This window comes from Sinohyriopsis cumingii, chromosome 18 (assembly GCF_028554795.1).
Source record: "Sinohyriopsis cumingii isolate HCF-2022 chromosome 18, ASM2855479v2, whole genome shotgun sequence".
NCBI classification, from domain to species: domain Eukaryota; kingdom Metazoa; phylum Mollusca; class Bivalvia; order Unionida; family Unionidae; genus Sinohyriopsis; species Sinohyriopsis cumingii.
The window spans coordinates 8,332,508-8,351,156 of NC_142978.1; the positions used below are offsets into that span (position 1 = coordinate 8,332,508).

Sequence of the window (18,649 nt, forward strand, 5' to 3'; positions counted from 1 at the left end):
CTCTTTATTTGATGGTGATCCTTTGCTTAGATTTAGCCATTCTTGGTATTGATTTCAAGGAAATTGTTTATTTTTGCGTTATGGTCCAAGTATCTTTGTATACTTTGGTGACAGTGCACACTGAGTGATCTGGCATTCATGCGAGTCTGGAAGTGAAATATGTGACTCCTGGTGCATACTATTTACAGGTTTGCCTCTCAAAAAGTGACAAGAACTTCACTTTGAGTTCAAGATTCTTTAGATTATTATCAGGCAGTGGTAGGTTCCTTGTGTATGTTAGAACTGGTATTATTTGTAAAAGATGGGAAGACCTAGAAATACAGAAATAGAATCCATCTGGCTACAGATAACTCCAGAAAAAGCTAAGCCCTATTTAATAGGTTTTGTGTACAGACCTCCATCATCACATACTGATTGGTGTGAAATTTTGAACTTCTAGTAGATAAAATTTCAAATGAAGAGAAAGAATTTTACATTCGGGGCGATATAGAGACCTTCTCAATGATCAAATAGAAGGGAATTGGATGAAATGTATTGCTTTGTTAGGTATGAAGCAAATAGCAAATGAAACCGCCAGCAACATCTATCTCTAAAACACTTATAGATCATACTTATTATACAAAAAAAATGTTTTGGAGATAATGGTTCCAAAGATTGGTATAAGTCACCACTCTGCAATTTTCTTACACTAAAAGTCAATGGCAAATAAAAAAAAAAATAATATCCATAAATCCATTACTTATAGATCTTTCAAAACTTTGATATTGTTAAATTCCTAGAAGATCTGAAACAGATTCCATGGAATACAGCCCAAATCTTTGAAGATTTTGATGACGTTTTAGATACATGGACAGATCTGTTCGTCAGTATAGTGAACAAGCATGCCCCTTTAAAAACACACAGGATAAAGAAAGACCACCAGCCAGGCTGGATCTCTCCAGAAATTTTAGAAGCAATAAAGCAAAGAGACCAACTAAAATCAGTAGGAAATCAAACTGAATATAGAGTTTGGAGGAAAAAAGTTAATAAAATGATATGTCAAGCCAAACAAGTGCACTAAAAAAAAGTGCTGGATGAAAACCAAAATAACTTGAAAGTGTTTACAGGGTTTGGCGCAGGCAAATATAAGAGTAAAACTGAAATTTGATCCCTCAATCATGAGGGCATTTATAATGACAATCCAACTGACATCTCAAATATTTTTAACAGCTTTTTTGTTCAAATTGCTGAAAAACTTAAAGAACCTAGAACTTCATCTGATCATCTGGAACTCATTTTTGTGCTAAAAAACTACCAAAGAATATAAAGTTTGAAATTCCTGAAATGAGTCCAGAATTTGTGTTGAAATATATTTTAAAAATCGACGATTGTAAAGCTACAGGACTTGATATGATTGGACCTAGGCTACTAAAGGTAGCTGCACCTGCAATTGTGGAGAGTATATCTTTCATTTGCAATGAAAGTATTAGGTCTAATAAATTTCCACAAACATGAACACTGCCAAGATTATACCACTGGATAAAGCAGGAACAAAAGATGATGTAAATAACAACAGACTTATCTCTATCCTTCCTTGTCTCACCAAATTACTAGAAAAACATATGCACAATTGTTTTCTCAACTATTTGAATACTTATGATCTTCTTCATGATAATCAGTCTGGCTTTCGCCACAATCACTCCTGTGAAACTGCACTTGTATCTTTGATTGATAAATGGCTGAAACAGAGCTTCCAACCTACCAGACACACAATTAGTGAAAAGAGGGATAACAATTAGTGAATTTTTAACACAATTAGTGAAAAAATATACCATGGCACTACCTCCATCCACTTTGATGGTCAGCACTGTATTATATGAAAATCCCAAAATAAAAAAAAACATTTACACTGATTACAAGTACAAATTTATTTGCTGCTAAATTTACTGATATACACAAACTTCGTGTTATTTGTCATGATATGATGCTGTAATAGACCTGAACTTCCTCAATTAGGCTATGGTAAATTTGTTTTAAAACATTTTTCCTTACAAGGGGAAATACTCTTTCACTGTCACTGTTGCTGATCTCCAACCGAGAAAGGCAGGTTATGTTCAACAAGAAAACTCACAAACAATGCTTCAGCATTGGTAGCTTGCAGGACTATAGTAGGTGGCTTAAAGTACTCCATAGCTGAAATCTGCTCAGTGCTTTTCATTTTTCCAATATATATGTGCTTTTTGCAAGCTGTGTGCCTTTTCACCTCGTTCTGCTACATGCCCACAGGGACTATTATCGTTGCTTACAATTTATCTGTTATACCTCTACTATATAATAATATTATTATATATAATACATGTATGAAAGGTAAATTGTAAGCAACCATATAAGCCTCTGTGCATATTCCCATACTACTCTACGGAAAGCATAATTGTACATCAATGTTTTGATGGCTGAATGCAAGGCCAATTTTTGGTGTACTCCAATCTGTATTTCACTTTTTGTGGAATACATATCTTTTTCCATAGAGGTGAAAATATTTTAACTGTTGTTTGCTTAATTACGAAATGGTATTAACCCGTAAGATGAAACATCGAATAATTAACAATTAGTGGTGACGGCGCATGCACAGAAAAATATTAACCCCAGCAAATTATGATACATCCGATTCATTGAATATCTGAAAAGTTTCTACTCAAAAAAGTTGTCTTCATTTGGTATTTTTTAAAAATATTTTTGCTACGAGCCACTTAAAATATCATTGGGCCCCGTTTTCTTTACGAGTATTTGTAAAACTTCTGTTTTAAATATCGATTATATACTTTACAATGCATGCTACAGGGCAAACTATAAAAACTGAATCTAGTTATACTAACATCGCGACTAGCAATGTAGGACCGTTATGGGTATGAGTGACCACTGCTGCTATTTTGACTTGCACTTAATGGGATAAAATTTATTTTATTCATGATTTAAGCAGACTGAGAATCTGGGATTCGTGATTTTTTTGCATGCGGCATGAATCCGTGAATCGCTATCTCAGGTCAGGAAATTCACGCCAAAATCGTGACGGTTGGCAGGTCTGCTGAAAGCATTAGATCAAGGAGAAATGGTTGTTGTTGTTCTAGGGTTTAACGCCATTTTTCAGCACAAGATAGGCTATACATGGCAGCCAGCATGACTGGTGGAGTAAGAACCCTGGAAAACCCAGGGAAGAACCACCGACCCACGAGAAGCTACTGACATGCTTTCCCACGTACCCACGGTAGGCGAGCCTTGGACTTGAACCCACGCAGACAGAGGTAACATGGCAGTGATTTAGACCACTTGGGGGCCCCAGGAGAAATGGTAGGCACTATTATGGTTGTTTTTCGTAAAGATTTTGATCTTGTAGACCGTGAAATTTTGCTTGAAAAACTAAAAATCTATCAATGCAGTGAAAAGTCCCTAAACTGGTTTACTTCTTTCTTAACCGATAGTGCTAAAAGTATCTTTAAATGGTCAACTTTCTGAAAGTGAAAATATTAATTGTGGAGTACCACAGGGATCTATCCTTGGACCTCTGTTATTCATTCTATTTATCAATGATTTACCTCTTAAGATTGGAACTTCATTTTCTTCCACTGACCTCTGTACAGATGATACTACACTGTCTCAGCTGGATAAAACCAAAATGGTACTTGAAAATTACTTACAAGATGCTCCCAACACACTTAAAGTATAGTGCAAGGAAAACTGTATGATCATAAATAGAGAAAAAACGAAAGCCATATTAGTTACAACACAACATAAATGAGCAAGGCTAGATAGCAACTAACTCCAGGTTGTATTTGACAATGTGAGCCTTAATATGACCTCTCAAGATAAAATTCTTGGTGAATTCATAGATAACAATCTTACTTGGTCTATTCACATTAAATATGTTTCAAAAAAGGTTAATTCTTATCTTTGGCTAATGAGGAAAATCAAAACGTACATTCCTCTTCAGTATATGGCCATCTTTTATAAAAGTTTTATTCAGCCATATCTGGACTACTGTAATGTAATTTGGGGTAATACCTCTAATTCAAACATAACAACACTTTTAAGACTCCAGAAGAGAGCTTGCCATTTAATTCTAGATCAATGTATAAGATAATTTTCAGGATGCAATGAATAATATAAAGGTTTTAACAATACATGAAAGAATATTTCTTAGAAAGGCCAAATTGACATATACCAGAAAATCCTTTTCTGTCTATCTAAGCAATATCTTTCACCAAAGAGATGCTGATGGTACTCCAAATTTAAGGTCCATAAAAATTAAAGTTACATTATATCAAGGCCAAAGAAGTAATTGTTTAAAAAAAGTTTTCAATATACTGGTCTATTGGTATGGAACAACATTCCCAGTGACATAAGCAGGCTCCTAGCATTTCTTCTTTTCATAATCAATGTCTTAAATGGATGAAATCTTTAGAAAATTGAACAGTTCTAGTACAAAAAATACCGCCTGCTTTTCTGTAATTTTGCATTATTTTCATAGTTGAATTTTTCAATGCATGATGATATTTTGTTTTATATATGTTTATGTTTTCACAGATGCCTGTACATGTGTTCCAGGCTTGATAATTTGAATTTTAAAATGACTTAATTATTTAGTGTCAAGCCAGATTCTTCACATCACGTTGTATATACTGTATATATTGTACATAACAGATAGAAGGCCTCAGGGTAGATTAGTTCTGTAACTAATTTGGTTACCTTCTCTAAATAAAGTCTTTATTATTATTATTATTATTTGGACACAGTACTGACAAACAAATATAGGTACATGTACTATGTTGGGACAATAATGGTGATCCAGTCTAGTTAAACATTTTAACATATTTACCTCCCCCTGGCCAGCAGGTGTCCCTACATACATTTTACCTTAAGGTAGTAGTGGATAAATTGGCCCCTGTCAAATTTCTTAACTTAAGGCTATGATGTGTCTTTTCTGAACTTCTTGTTTACAAATTAAAGATATGGTTATATTTGTGAACTAAGTGATTTGGGCTTGTTTTGTTGCTGAAATTGATTTGAGGTATGTACACCTCCATGAGCTGGATGAAGTTGGGGTTTCTGAGGTTTTTGAAAGAATGGAAAAAATCTCAAAAAACGGCAAGGATGGCAACTATTTTGAACTGCATTAAGATGTTTAGTACACAATATTATGCAACATTGTCACCTTGGAAAAGGGCTTGTGTTTGCACTGTGATTATCACATTCTGTTAAACATGACCTTCGGATGTGAAAAATGTAGGTATACATTTTGGGTTGGGGTGCATAAACTTCTTTTGCTATACACTGCCACTGACTTCTTAGGTCAAGTGAATAATATTAGTAGTATAGTGGGACGATTCAGCGACAATCGTAATTAGCATTACAAGTCCCCACCCCCAGACGATATAGCGACAATTGGGATTAGCATTACAAGACCCCCCTAGGACAATATAGCAACAAGATTGATAGTGACAGTGGGAAAATACTTTACAAAACACCCTGGGGCTGTTTACGGACAATAAGAATTTAACAATGGGGAATATTGGGTCTGGTTACGGACAAGGGATAGTTGGGTCTGTATAGCGTCTGACGTCACAGTATAAGAGATTGGTAACAATGTTGCAACCATGTGAGGTGACGTCACAGTACTGAAGATTGGTAACAATGTGCAGGTGTGCACCGGGATGACCTTGATCGGGAATAAAGAGTGGGACTTAGATTTATATAACACATACAACATACAGTCACAAACACTTGTACAACTAACTAAAAACAAAAACTTCTGAGGCAAAAAAGCAAATCTTTTCGCGGCATATGAGTGGGCCCTGAAAAGGGCCATTGGGTTCTTCTTCTATTTTCTCAAGTTCTTTAGCCATTTTCTCACTTTCTCAATGATTCCTTTCTTCTTCTTCATCTCCTTCTCTGGCATCCAGTCGGGATGGCCCATGGCTCTAAATTTCTCCTGTAGCTTGATCCAGTTGTTATATAGTCTATCAAACTCCTCTTTTTTCTTTATATTTTCTTGTTCCTTTCTCTCCTTTGCCCATGTCTTTAATATGTTTCACCTCTTTCGTTATCTTTCTTATGATTTCTTCTTTTTTTTTAGTTGGCCTAATCCCCACTTTACAAAGGACCATTCAGTCCAATACAGTGTCTCTTCTAGAAAGCACCTGACTTTGATTACATGATCAAGTGCTTCTTTCAAGCCTCCTACTCTCACATATGGAGGTTGAATCAATCTTCTTATTTTTTCCACTTCTGGATGATTAATTACTCCTGGGGAAAGGAAGTAGTGCCTCATCCTCCAGGCATTTCTGTGTTCAGTTGTTGTTGTTGTTGTTGTTGTTGTAGGGCTTAACGCCATTTTTCAGCACGCGATTGGCTATACATGGCGGCCAGTATTAATGGTGGAGGAAGAACCCGGGAAAACCCCGGAAAGAACCACCGACCCACGAGAAGCTACTGGCAGGCTTTCTCACATACCCACATTAGCCGAATCCGAGACTCGAACCCACGCAGACAGAGGTGAGATGGCAGTGATCCGTAACGGAGAGCGCTTTAGACCACTCGGCCACTCGGGGCCCCTTCTGTGTTCAGAGATTACTAATTAAATGGGCCATCACATCGTGGGACTAACTAGTCCCTAATGACCTGAATGTAGGGCCATCATGAGTGGCAATGAACCCAACACGCACTCATGATTGAACAGTTGGAATTCAGTTGCGATTGAATGCGCCAGGTGTCAACCCAAGCAGCATGTAACGTCCGCTATGATTGGCCGGCAGCGATGACATCACATTAAGACACCCGGTTTTTTGACAGGTGGAAATGGTTCCACATTCCGTCATGGTACGATGTCCAAGCTAGGTCAGGAGGAAAGGCACTCGGAATGCCAGCCATGAATTTTGTGTACTCCAATGGTGTGAACAATGAACGCTTTGGCTTTATATTTGTCAAGCACGGACGTGAAGGAAAACATCTCTTACTCTCACTTCACATATTATCTACTATCCACACATGGGAAGGAGAACAAACAAACCTTATTATACTATCTACACACGGAAAGATAAAAAACAAACTCAAAATATACTCTCAAAGTCACAAGTATACTATCCACACACGCGAAGAAGAAAAAAGCTAACCACAAATATACTATCCACACAGAAGGGAAAAAACCACACACACTCTACTATCCAAACAAACGCTTACAGATCCCAAAACTATACTATCCACACAAGCCTATGCTCACTTACACAAACACACACTACTGTCTACATAAACATATGTCAGCTCATACAAACACACACACACACACACACACACACACACACACACAACATCATCATCATCAAATGAGTGAGTGTTTATAATCACACTACTCCACATTTACACCATTTAGCAATTTGAATAGTCTCTTTTCTAGAGCTATGGACAGCCCTGAAAAAGGGCATTTTTAAAACTCCAGATACACCTGGCTAATGGTGACATCTACCAGGCCTGGCACCACAGACACATCTCTGGCTCCAATCATTCTCCCAATTGATTCATGTGGTTGGGAGTACTGAGGGAGGTTGACTGACTTCACTCTCCCAGTCTTCACTTTGATGAATAACGAAGACTTCCCTCCTTCTCCTGTTTTGCACCCGTGGATGTTGCCTTCTTGCCTCCTTTGGATGCTGAGGCTGTCTTTGCCTCTCCAATTCTGCATCCCAACTTTCTCTCGGGGGAACCACAGGTCTTGGTGGTGTTAGTGGCTGTGGCGCTTGTCGCTGGGGCGGTGTCCTTACCATAGGCTTGACCTAACAACTCTCTCTTGGCATTAAGTGAGGCAAAATTGTTCTTTTCTTTTCTCTTCTTCTTCTTTTCCGTTTCCACTTTTCTATCCTGACTTCCTCCTGTACCGCCTCCATGGCCAGCTCATCCAATAAACACCTGGCATACTCCAGGTGCATTTGGAGCTCCAGTAACTTTGCTGTTACTCATCTTCAATGTTGATGTGTCAACGATGGGTAGCTAGACTGACGAGGGTTTCCCTTTATATTTGTCAAGCACGGATGTGAAGGAAAACATTCCCTGATACCAAAATGTACAACATTCATATCTTCACCTCCAAATACAAACAACTGGACATAATTTGGCTAAGTACGGGCGGGTTGTCTGATGCCGGAACTCCCCTCCACTTCCCTTGTCCGGACATTCGTACGAAGGGCGGAGATGTGGAACGATTTTCACCCGCCTAAAATTGGTGTCCCAGTGTGACGTCATTGTCACCAACCCATCGCGACTGACGTTACAACTGCATGTGTCGACACAACATTGATTGGTAAACAGAAAATTTATTTTAGTGTCATGAGTGCGTGGGTCCATTCCCACTCATGAAACATCCCTCCAATTAGACCGCAATGGGAAACAAAAGAATCCGCGCCTGAAGGCTATAATTACCAGCTTACCTTGTACACGCAATTGCTTGGGGGACGAGGCTCTTGTTCCTTCCCCCAGGATCAATTATCAGGTCGCTGTGCGACCATTAACAGTGGTACATGTACAACGTGTGCACACCACTATAATCCAACTAATCAATCAATCAATCACCCCAAAAGAAACACGGAACGTGCGAACTTAAAAGAAACACTAACTCTTTTTACTTAAAAACAATAATTAAAAATTTGACAAGATACTGAAAACGAAGTGCTTGTACACTAACTTCTAACAAAAGTTAAAGAAAGGAAGTGTTTATAGACACACTTCTATTTTTCTAACTTACTAACATACCATTGACAACTGAATTAGTATCTCTTTTCTAGAGTATTGGGCAGACCTGAAAAGGGCTGTTTTTTGTGGATGAGGAGCTATGGCAATCTTTTATTGTCTAAGATTATGTCCCCGTCTGGCAGCAGGCTTTCCCACAGTATAGGGTTTGCTTCTTTGGAAAGAGAAGAACTCTTTGGTGTCTATACGGCAGTCAACAAAACCTCTGTCTGGTTTCTGCTGCTGCTGCTCTCTCTGCTGTTTCTGAAGTCTGTACTTCTCCGTCCGGGGCCCCGAGTGGCTGAGTGGTCTAAAGCGCTCTCCTCTCCGTTACGGATCACTGTCATCTCACCTCTGTCTTCACAGGTTCGAGTCTCGGATTTGGCCAATGTGGGTATGTGTGCCAGTAGCTTCTCGAGGGTCGGTGGCTCTTTCTGGGGATTTCCAGGGTTCTTCCTCCATCATTAATACTGGCCGCCATGTATAGCCTATCGTGTGCTGAAAAATGGCATTAAACCCTACGACAACAGCAACACCAACTTCTCCATCCATTCTTCTCTTTCTTGATTTCCTCTTAGGGTCACTATGACTTTCAATCATTTTACTTCTTCAAACGAAGAAAAGATTATTTTGTTCTGAAACATTTTATTGAAATATTTCATCACAAGTCACAGAAAATTATCTTCAGTCTCTATTTCTTATTACACAAGGATTCAAATGGTGTTTCCTTGCCTGAGTCATACATGTAACTGTATTTGAACAAAGTGAATATTATGTGCCAATGACAATTCTTTCCATCTTCCTCCCTCATTGTGTTACTTTCATTTAACAGTGTAATTTGAATCAATATTAGATGTTTATGATGCGTGTGAAATATAGATGGACATAATGTAGAAAAGTTTCTCAGATTTTTGTACAGAATGAAATTTACATACAATGCTTTACTCTCATGTCAGGGGCTCCAGGCAGCAGAGTGGACTAAGGCACTCACCTTTATAGATCACAAATGTCTCACCTCAATCTGCGTGGGTTTGAGTCTCAGTGTGGGTATGTGAGAAAACTTGCCAGTAGCCTCTTGTGTGTTGATAGTTCTTTCCAGGATTTTCCCAGGTTCCTCTAATAGATATACTGACTGCCATGCATAGCCTATAATGTGCTGAAAAATGGTGTTAAATCCAAAACAGCCACAACTCCCTCGACAGTGAGTATGCTTTTACTTGCACCAAGAATGCAAAATAAGAGCATGAATCTGTTTCACAAAGCAAACATCTAATTTAATGAAAATCACTTCATGTGCATCTATATTATTAATTCCATCCATGAATTAAATGAATAATGTGACAAAAAATAATACAGATGCTGGGGTCACGAGTTTGTGTTATCTGTGTTTCTTTTTCTTCTGCTGCCTTTTTAACTTTTCTTGTATCAAATAGTATGTAGTAAACATTATTTTTTTTATGTTGATAGTGTCAAACTATACCAAAATACATTATTTTTTTATGTTGATAGTGTCAAAATATATCAAAATACATTATTTTTTTATGTTGATAGTGTCAAAATATACCAAAATACATTATTTTTTTATGTTGATAGTGTCAAAATATATCAAAATACATTATTTTTTTATGTTGATAGTCTCAAAATATACCAAAATACATTATTTTTTTTTATGTTGATAGTGTCAAAATATACCAAAATACATTATTTTTTTATGTTGATAGTGTCAAACTATACCAAAATACATTATTTTTTTATGTTGATAGTGTCAAAATATATCAAAGTACATTATTTTTTTATGTTGAGAGTGTCAAAATATACCAAAATACATTATTTTTTTTATGTTGATAGTGTCAAAATATACCAAAATACATTATTTTCTTTATGTTGATAGTGTCAAAATATACCAAAATACATTATTTTTTATGTTGATAGTGTCAAAATATACCAAAATACATTATTTTTATAGTGTCAAAATATACCAAAATACATTATTTTCTTTATGTTGATAGTGTCAAAATATACCAAAATACATTATTTTTTTATGTTGATAGTGTCAAAATATACCAAAATACATTATTTTTTTATGTTGATAGTGTCAAAATATACCAAAATACATTATTTTCTTTATGTTGATAGTGTCAAAATATACCAAAATACATTATTTTTTTATGTTGATAGTGTCAAAATATACCAAAATACATTATTTTTTTATGTTGATAGTGTCAAAATATACCAAAATACATTATTTTCTTTATGTTTTGATAGTGTCAAAATATACCAAAATACATTATTTTTTTATGTTGATAGTATCAAAATATACCAAAATACATTATTTTCTTTATGTTGATAGTGTCAAAATATACCAAAATACATTATTTTCTTTATGTTGATAGTGTCAAAATATACCAAAATACATTATTTTTTTATGTTGATAGTGTCAAAATATACCAAAATACATTATTTTTTTATGTTGATAGTGTCAAAATATACCAAAATACATTATTTTTTTATGTTGATAGTGTCAAAATATACCAAAATACATTATTTTCTTTATGTTGATAGTGTCAAAATATACCAAAATACATTATTTTCTTTATGTTGATAGTGTCAAAATATACCAAAATACATTATTTTTTTATGTTGATAGTGTCAAAATATACCAAAATACATTATTTTTTTATGTTGATAGTGTCAAAATATACCAAAATACATTATTTTCTTTATGTTTTGATAGTGTCAAAATATACCAAAATACATTATTTTTTTATGTTGATAGTATCAAAATATACCAAAATACATTATTTTTTATGTTGATAGTGTCAAAATATACCAAAATACATTATTTTTTTATGTTGATAGTGTCAAAATATACCAAAATACATTATTTTTTTATGTTGATAGTGTCAAAATATACCAAAATACATTATTTTTTTATGTTGATAGTGTCAAAATATACCAAAATACATTATTTTTTTTTATGTTGATAGTGTCAAAATATACCAAAATACAGATATATTGACTGTAAGATTAGTTTATGTCCCTTTGCATTTAATAATTCTTGCGATACCACAAACATACTGTGAATAAAGTAAAAGTTTTGATAGCCATAATAGCTAATGTGTAATTCAATACAGTTTATTCATTCATATATTATTTACATTTTTAATTAATTAATTACTAAACTGAAAGTCAGTGTAAAATAATATGACCTATACTAGCTGCCATGACTTATGACACCAAAATCACCCAAAACATTCTTTTGATTAAACTAGCTGAATAGTTTAAAATTCGGAACTGACATAGAAAAATAAGACATAGAAACATCAATGCATGAACTGATGTCTTTGGATAAATAATAAACTATTTAAACAAAATTAGAAGAAGAAACAAAAATTATAGGGCATAGTCCAAAATATGACAAGAAACACAACTCTGTCAAAGTTTGTTGTGAAGTTGTGAAAACTGAACTGGATCCAAGCCTTCTCATTTGCTGCCAATTCATTAGGTCCTTCAAGCACTATCAGACAGAGGCCTAATATCTGACATATGTATGGAATGGATGGACATGGGCAAAACAATATATGTTCTACTCCGTCACAGTAGCCTTGATCTTCCAGCCTTTGAGACCAAACCCAACAGTGTTCTTCCTTGCTCCACCCACAAAGATTGGTAACTATAGGAAGTGGATAAATAAACCTATTGTACAGAAACAAAACTGGAAATAGAAAGACAGATTTCATACTAGGATTAGTATGAAGGAAAACTGGGTATAAATTATAGAATTTATTCAAAACTGCGTAGGTATATAACGTGTTATACAAGTAGCCTTTTTCAAAATATTCAACATTCAAATTATTTTCCGGTCAGCATTCTAAGATTACATTCTAAATATGATGAGCTTTGTTTGAGACATTGACAGTAATAGTCATGAGCAAACTTTGTAACTGGCAAATTTTCTAACCAATTATGAATAAAACCCAAGGTCAAAGTGTGCCTGAAAATCACTCAACAGGCTTGATTATCTTGACAGTTGACCATTATGCAGATTTATGTAGCAATGTAGGAAGAGATCCTACGTAAAATATCTCCCAGTTTTTATATCATCTTGATATTACCAATTGACTATGTCCTGATAAAGTTCTTTCTAAAAATAAAGGTATAATTAAGATGACTGATAATTTAACACTGTTTAAAAAGTTGTATTCGATAAATCCGTTCATAAAAATACCACACTAAACAGATATGTAAAATGTTCAGTCCAGTCTAGCAGCTGGCATTATTTACAAGTTCCTCATTACTGTCAGTGCTTGTACATCTTGATCATATCTGATCCTCCTTGATATTCTCCCTTGATCATTCCAGTACTTGAATCTATCATCTGATCCATTTTTGATCCTCCTTGATATTCTCCCTTGATCATTCCAGTACCTGAATCTATCATCTGATCCATTTTTGATCCTCCTTGATATTCTCCCTTGATCATTCCAGTACTTGAATCTATCATCTGATCCATATTTGATCCTCCTTGATATTCTCCCTTGATCATTCCAGTACTTGAATCTATCATCTGATCCATATTTGATCCTCCTTGATATTCTCCCTTGATCATTCCAGTACCTGAATCTATCATCTGATCCACTTAGGCCATTCCTTTGAAGTTAAATTATTCTATTGTTCTTTGCCTGGGTAGGATGTTCTATTTTTCTCACTTCCCTTGATCTTATCAGATATTATTTGCTCAATGACTGACACTGTCTAGTCTCTGGTTCAGGACGTGGTTTTCTTCGGCAACTCTGCATAACATACCCATGGGAGGTACTACATCATCAACAAGTAAACATCCTACTGTGGCTGAAGAATGGGGCACAATGGGAACAGGCAGCAAATTTCTGTGTGCAGTCATTGAATTCCAGATAAACATGTCTACTGTATTTAGACATGGTCTTGTCCTGAGCAGTGTCTCTTCAGTAGCATATTTATTGCATGGAACTGTCTTTGAAAACATCAAGGATTTGCTGGGGATCAGACTTGGTGCTCTGGGAAGATGTACTGACAAATTATGCTTTTTATTAATGGACACACTGTCTCTAAGAATAATGTCTTTCCATTTGTCAGCTAATATGACATCTACAATGGACAACTCATTGGCATGTAGTTTCGTCTTTCCAAGGCAACTGTCTAATGGAAAATCCATTATCTTGATATTTACACACCCACATATCTTCTTCATCAGTCATACAGCATCAAACCAATATGTCTTCCCTGAATTTAGACACTTTTTGGAAGTACATGGTGTTGATTTTTGGTACACAGCAGCCTAAGTCTAGGAAAAGTTAGAATGATGCCTTGCTCCATACACCAGTCATACATAATCACCTTTGTGGATGCCAGAGTCACTTTGCATTCATGGTTGATAACTGTCCACTACATACCAATATATTACCAATATATATATATACATATATACACACCTATGTTTTACTGTTCTACTGGTATTTATAAATAACAGTTCCTTTATTATTGGTATAGATATTTCTTTACTAAGTATGAAAGTTTATCTTATGATTTCCATGTCTATCTCAAAGTCATCTACTTCACCATGGGATGCAATTATTGTATTCATGAGGGTCATTTTGTCTCAACCTCATTACTTTACCATGATACTGCATACGGAAGTCACAAACTGGATTATGTTACCCTTTTGGTTAAACAGAATGGGGAATCAATGTTTCTTCTGGATTTTTAACTTTTCTTTTATTAGATGAAGTCTTCTGCAGACTTCCATTATTTTGGCTGGTTCTGTACCTGACATATTCCATTCATCTTCTTCATTACTAGCGGTTGTAGTTGGACCACCTGATGGATCTTTACAACTAAAGCTGTTCAGGATCCTACATTTTCTGACACGATGTTTCTAAATCAATTTATTCTCTGATTTCCCAAATTAATCACCCTTTTCTTGCATGGTCTTGAGGTTGCCAAGTTGTTTGTTTTGCCCTTGACGTAGATCACACCACTAGGGTGTAAAGCTATAAATCTGACATGTTATTGGCTCCCATAAACAAATGAGGAAGAGTAGTTGAATGAGCTACCAATGTCGTAGCATTTTGTTGTTGCTGTTGTTTAATTACCTTTGTTTTCACTCTAACACATGTTCCATTTATGGTTTGGCAGACAGGTTTTCATTTTCTCCGTTCAAAGACATGGTTTATTATACCTGCATTGATGAGGCACAAAATCATATCAAAATAACTCCCACTGACTAGGAATAAATTATTTTCTCCATAGAAACCACAACATACACAGGTTATCATTAATAATTCTTTTTAGGCAGTTGAATCCCTTATTTCCTGTTCAGCAGATTTATTTAGGTCACCATACAAGTATTCCAATTTACTTTGAGTACTGTATTTTGTGCCAGTCTTGGTCGAACTATGTGACCTAGTTAAACATCCATGCTGTGCAAGGAGGCCTGTCTTTCTTCTTGCTCACTTTGGCACCATCATGTCTTTTAACATCACTAGTATTGATTTGTTTGGTTGAATAATGGATATGACCTGTGTTGATTTCACACTAGCATGATCACTGTCAACAGGATAACAGAGTAAGGTATGTCAGATGTTGTGTGATGTTCTAAGTCTTCCCACTCTATTTCTGCCTGATGTTTCTTGAATATTTGACAGTCTTATTTTTCTAATGCCATTTTGATCTAAAAAAAAATGAATCAAATTCTGAATTAGATTTCTTTGAATTTTTTACAAATTCTGTTTTCTCTGAGCTGAAATTATTCTGATAGACAACATGATAGGATTTCTAGGATCATGAGGTGTTAATTCCTAAGTTGAAATGTCATCCATTTCTGGGGCATTGGAAGCACTTCAAATGCTAATATGGGCCATACATGAGTATTATCAACATGATGGAAATATGCAATAATTGCTCTATATTCTTCTTGATCAGACTGAGATGGTTTCAATGCAATACCATCCAATCTGTGTTGCAGACTATTCTTAAATACTTCTAAAAATACCATCCAATCTGTGTTGCAGACTATTCTTAAATACTTCTAAAAATACCATCCAATCTGTGTTGCAGACTATTCTTAAATACTTCTAAAAATACCATCCAATCTGTGTTGCAGACTATTCTTAAATACTTCTAAACCTGGAAGTCTAGTCATTTTTGTTACTATCATGTCAGTATTTTCTGCTTTGGCAGTCTCTAAGTCAGTTGTCAAGTCTGCAATTAAAGCATCACAGACCAAATCCATTTCTAATTTGAATAATTATCCATGAATGTTACAATTACAGCTGCATAATTGGTCACTGATGCTTAATGCACTGTGCTTTCAGATAATGGCTTTTAGTTGTATTCCATCTCTGTTTTCTAATTTCATTTTTGACATCTAATATGTCACCCATCCAGATGTATTTGGACATCATTTTATGTCTGTGAATTATCTTGCCCAGTCTGAGATAAATATGAAGCCTCTGATTACCTTTCAAAAGCTCGTCTTGTGTTTAAGCCTGCAGTATGGACAAATACAATCCAACTAATTGGTTGCCTGGAATTTCCGTCGAAAAGTATAGCTAAACTTATATCAAATGGGGTGTTGCTAGGTTACCTGATCCAGATCTGCGTGTATAGCAGATTGTAATTGATTAATCATGCAACTGACCAATGATGAAACTCTATGATATTCATTAATTAAATCAGGTGGACCAATCAATCTGCAGCCATGATAGAAGAAGTAATCTCTTGATCAATGTTTACAAGTTTTTAATTGTCTGTGGGACCAGTTACAATAACAGATCATTTTATGAAAGTGTGAAGATCTACCTCAGGCTAAACAGGCAGTGACTTGTGATGCAGTTTTTTATACATGATCTTTGTTTGCCAATCCAAGTGCTTTGAACAGGCAGTGACTTGTGATAGTTTTTTATACATCATCTTTGTTAGCCAATCCAAGTGCTTTTAACAGGCAGTGACTTGTGATACAGTTTTTTATACATCATCTTTGTTAGCCAATCCAAGTGTTTTTAACAAATGAAGTACATCTGTAACAGGATTGCTGTGTTCGCCCCTTCTTTGATTTCATCAAATACTTGGCACTTGACAACCCAGGTACAAGGTTTCTCGTTATCATGTGCTGATCTTGCTAAGTACAGAAAGTGACTATGACTGATTATACAAGAGGCTCAAGAGTGTCTGATATTGCTCACCTGATTTGTAAAACTTAACAGTTGACCATTTTGCATGTGATCTGAATCAACTATTCAGTGCATTGTCAACAGATGTCAAAGAGTTGAATCTTGATGCATTTTGTATTTGATTGTCAAGTATGAATTCTGCCAAAAATGCTTTCTGGAAGTAAACAAACATTGCTGCTTATTTGTCAGTCTGGTGAGTCATCAGTTTCTAACATTTATGTTAGACTGAATTACGTTGGGAAATGAGCTCTTAATAAATGTGGGATTTGCTCTTGAAGTGAACTTGATCTCAGCCAATGAAATTGTAAAATGTTGAAGGTGGCAGGAAGTTCTTTTAAAATACACACCAAATATGGTATTATCTTGTGAATGAATATCAAAATGATTTCTCTAAAATTCTGGACGAGTCAATAATGGCTCATGTAATAATAAAATCTGAATTGGGACCTCCATATATACAAAGATAACTTCATGTAATCCTGGTTCTGGTTTGTCATATTAAGATCAAATACTCCACAATCTTCATAACAGAAACCCATTTTTATAAAGTCGGATGAGAAATATGGCCTCAAAATCAAGAACGATAACAAGCTCAGCCAATCAGATGCATGGCATCTCATTATTATGTGCTGATCTTGCTTAGTACAGAACTTGTATATGAGTGACTTAACAAGAGGCCCAAGTGTGTCTGATATTGCTCACCTAACTTTTACAACAGTTGACCATTTCATAAACAATCATATGCAATATTATAATCAAACATCTTAATAAACTATTTCCATCTTGTTGATTTTACCTATTTTGAAATTGCCCAATACCTTCATGATGTCAGACTGTATTTCAATTTTAATTTAACCTGGACCTCCAGAGTGGTAATAATCTTACGTATTCATGTGCAATATCAGCTCACAAATATACACTAACTACTAACAATGGCCAAGATCTTGATGATATATGCATACAGTTTTATCAAAACTGGACCACTGATATCGCTTCCAGACTTGTAGCAAGTTCAGTCAATCATATCCAAGAAAACTCATTATCAATCACATCAATGATCTTGATCGGCCCGTTCTTCAAGTTTTATCAAAACCTGATCATAAATAAGGTTTCCCACATGGCAACAAGCTGAGTCTGATGCAAGATCAACTCATTCGTATGTGAGTCATGCTCATTATAATTATACTTTACAAGATTTTGATGATATAAGCACATTTTAGAAATTTCAAAATCCAAACTGAATAAGAAATCTGGCCTCCGTGGTGGTAATAAGATCAGCAAATCTGATGAAGGATCAACTTATTAAATGAGAGGATCTCACCCATTATCTAACACATCCATGATCTGGATGATATAAGCCAATGATTCAAGTCTGATGAAAATCAGATCAGAAATATGTTTACATGAGACACAACAAGCCCAGGCAATCACATAAAAAATCATCTAATTAATACGCATAGATCTCACTCAACGCCTGAGACGTGGATGATATAGGCAATTAGTCCACGTTTCATCAAATATGATCAGTATTGTGGCATTCAGAATTTTAACAAGTTCATCCAATCAGATGCATGATCACCTCATTAGTATGCACGTATCTCACTCATTATCAAACTCACTCTAGACCTTAATAATGTAAGTATACAATCCACATTTTATCTATACTCTGGATTAGAAATATGGTCTAC

The 18,649-nt window shown here is 35.3% G+C and overlaps 1 protein-coding gene across 1 annotated transcript in view; it reads right to left on the reverse strand.

Moving 5' to 3' along the window:
• Nucleotides 1-12,521: 12,521 nt before the first annotated feature.
• The window catches only part of LOC149776037 (RNA-binding protein 45-like), an 84,789-nt gene continuing 78,661 nt past the window's right edge, over nt 12,522-18,649 (reverse strand). Inside the window, exon 13 of the mRNA XM_089942573.1 lies at nt 12,522-15,460. The gene's annotated coding sequence lies outside the window, so the exon portion shown is untranslated. The remainder of the gene's footprint in view (nt 15,461-18,649) is intronic.